Here is a 3,284-nt window from a genome sequence, read left to right as displayed (position 1 = left end):
TATATGGGTAGCTTTGCTGCCCCAGTCTTCCCTTTGTGGCCATCACACAGGCCCAGATTCTGTCACTGGCTCCTGAATGCATCTGGCTGACAGATCCTTTATCAAACATCTGTTTCCTTGGCTGAAAGAAAGGCCAAGAGGTATCTTCTGCCTCTGTAATGGGACAGGCTCTTGGCTGTGTGATGGTTTGAATGAGAAATGTCCCCATAGTATTGGCCATTTAAACACTATTTCCCATTTGGTGGCTGTGGTGATATTTTGTTTGTGCTGTAACAAATAAAGCTTGCCTGAAGATCAGAAGGTGGAGTTAGCCACTAGTTAACCATAGAGGCCAGGCAGTGGTGGCACACACCTTTGATCCTAGCACTTTGGCTCTCATGCCTTTAATCCCAGCACTAGGGAGGTGGAGACAGGAAGTGATGTGGCTGGGCCGAGAGAGGAATATAAGGTGGGAGGAGACAGGCACTTGGTAGAGGTAAGAAGTCTCTCTAGTGGCTGCTCCTTCTCTTCTCTGCTTTCAGCATTTGCCCCGATAACTGACTCTGGGTTTTTATTATTAAGATCAATTAGAATTCACACTACTGGTGGCACTGTTTGGGAAGCTTTAGGTAGCACAGCCTTCCTAAAGGAAGTGTGTCACCCAGGAAGGGGTTGAGATGAACAGCCTCTCCAACAGGTGAAGAACAATCTTCCTTAGCTCAGGTGCTGGGGGGAAATGAGCTCGAGTCAGGGAGCTGGCAAGTGCTGGGTCCCATCTGCTGGTGTCATTGTCTTGGCAGGAACAAAGATGTTTTAAGGGAAACACCTGTACCCTCCCTTCAGCTATGAGACTATTGAGACAATGGGCCCCAAGGAATCGGACTTTGCTCAGGAAGTTCATACTGGAGGAAAGAAAGGACTAAAAGCCAGAGGAGTACTTGTCTCCTAGTGAGAGGTTTCACACAGTTCTGACTTCTCAGGCCACCTTTGAGGACAGACTGGAGCCCAGATAATGATGAGTCAGTGATGGACAAGGCCCCACGTTGACCAAAACTGCTTACTTTTACACACCCTCTAATTAAACCCTTACCTCAAGTCAGAACTCTAAGGATGGGCTTGGCAGGTGTCGCACTGCCTGATCTGTTTCTCCTCACTGAATCTTGTCTCTTTAATTGGCCCGCTGAGGATGGGCAGGTGAGCTACCTTGTTAAGGCTGCCAGGGCCAACCCTAACAACTCCAGTAAGAGGAGGAGGAGGGAAGGGAGAGCAGCTAGACATGGAGGCAGAGCTGAGTCTAGGGATCTGCCCCATGAAGTACAGACCTCCAGGTTGGGTCCCCCAATCCCACTGACTCTGGCCATGGCTTGGGGAATGGAGGTCCAGAAATGGGCCATGACTCTCTTGGCTCCTGGCAGGGAATAGAATTGAGCCTTTCAACTTCCTGTTCTGTGTCTCTCCTGGCTCTGAGGGATGTGATGGGCTGTGTGGGCTAGGTCTGTACAGGCCCTGCTTGCCAATCTGTTTACTCCAACCAGAGCTGAAGGGAGCAGATGCAACAGTCTAGCACCAACCCCTTCTCCAGCGAGAGACTAACCCAGTCTGTCTCTGGGAGAGGGGCAGTTTGACCACTTGCATCTCCTTAGTTCTGCCTTCTCTCACCTCATGTACCTTTACCCGGGGCTTATTAATAAAACATGACCACACCCTGTTGCAAAAAGTCGATTTGATGTTTTACAGCTTTCGGGAAGCTCCCTGCCCCAAAGCCTTGAATGCCTAACCCTGTTGAAGCCTGAAGCCTTTGGTCACTCTGCTTGGCTACAGGGCTCCTTCAACTGTGCTATACCAGGATGGTTTTGGTAGACTGCTGCACCTTAGGGCTGACTGGTGGCTTGGCTGCTGGCTGTTATTGTCAGAACACACCCTCGAGTTCTCTGGGAAGAGCATGGTGCTGTTTAAGGAATTGTGTATTTTCAGGTCATTTGCTCATTCTTTAGAGCCTCCCCAGGAAGTAAAATGGAGTTATTTGAAACTTGTTTGCTGCATGCAGAGAGCAGAATCCAGCCTCATTTTGCTCTAATGAAAGGAAGCACATCTATAAGATCTGCAGAGTGGAGAGTTTTTGCCGGGATGGCTCTCAATTGAGCCAGCCGCTGGGAAGGATGTTTCCTGTGGCCACTGTGACAAGTTGCCATGGGTGTGGTGACCTGACCAAATCCAGGTTATTATCTTACAGCTCTGGAGGTCGTGAGTTCCAAAGTGAACAGACAGGTGTCAACAGAGTGACCCTCTCCTTCTGAGGGTTCTCTGCTCCTGGAGGCTTTGGGGAAAATCTGCTCCCTGCCCTTCCTACCCCAGAGGCTGCACATCCCTTGGTCCATGGTCCCTCTTCCATCTCCAAGGCATCTTCCTCTTCCTCTTCCTCTGCCTCTGTCCTCTGGTCTCCTTCTCTGACACTTTCCTATACGACATCAACTGTCTCATCGAGCTCACGGATCATCCAGGATAGTCCTCCACCCTCATAATTGGAGATCCTTACATTCATCACATCTACAAAGGTGATGAGTACATCACTCAAGAGTATATAGTCTTGGATCTGGGGATCAGGATGTTGGACGATTCAGTTCCCCCAGCCAGCAAAGCAGTCTGCTGGCATGGCCTCTCCAATCCTGCCCCTGTGATGAAGTAGGGGGAAAGGAGCTTGGGAAGCCACTTCATAGGGATTCCCAGAAAGAAGTCACTTGCTTCATGTGTCAAGATGGCTGTCTGAGCTGAGAATGGAGCCACATATCTTCCTTGAAATCCTCAACCATCTCCATCAGCTCAAGCAAGCTTATTGGTCCAAAGGCTTCTGCACAGGATCATTGGTGGCAAATGGAACCTATTCTTTAGACCATGCCCTCCTGCAGCCTCAGATAACGCTATTGACAGATTACTGACCAGCTCAGAACTCAGATTCCTGGACGTGAGAGTGTTAGAGATATTTGTGAAGGATTTGGGGGCTGTTGCTGTTTCTATTGACTCCAAAGATGTGACTGTAACCTTTTCACTCTGGTCCTTCCTGCTGTTCTCTGGCCTCTAATGCATGTTCCAAGTTCTCTTTGCTTTCCTTGCTTAGTCAAACCCTACTGATTGTTCCAGGCCTGGCTTACATTGCCACCTTGAAGATGACCTCTTTGATGGTGCCAGGTGCAGCTGAGTTGAGGGGCAAGGCTTCCTGCGTGTGTGTGTGTGTGTGTGTGTGTGTGTGTGTGCGTGTGCGTGTGTGAGGAGTCTGGCAGTTCCCTTTGTCCAGCTGCAATCCTGAG

The sequence above is a fragment of the Phodopus roborovskii genome, unplaced genomic scaffold (assembly GCF_943737965.1).
Source record: "Phodopus roborovskii unplaced genomic scaffold, PHOROB, whole genome shotgun sequence".
In the NCBI taxonomy this organism is placed as follows: domain Eukaryota; kingdom Metazoa; phylum Chordata; class Mammalia; order Rodentia; family Cricetidae; genus Phodopus; species Phodopus roborovskii.
Note: the sequence above shows the minus strand (reverse complement) of the source record.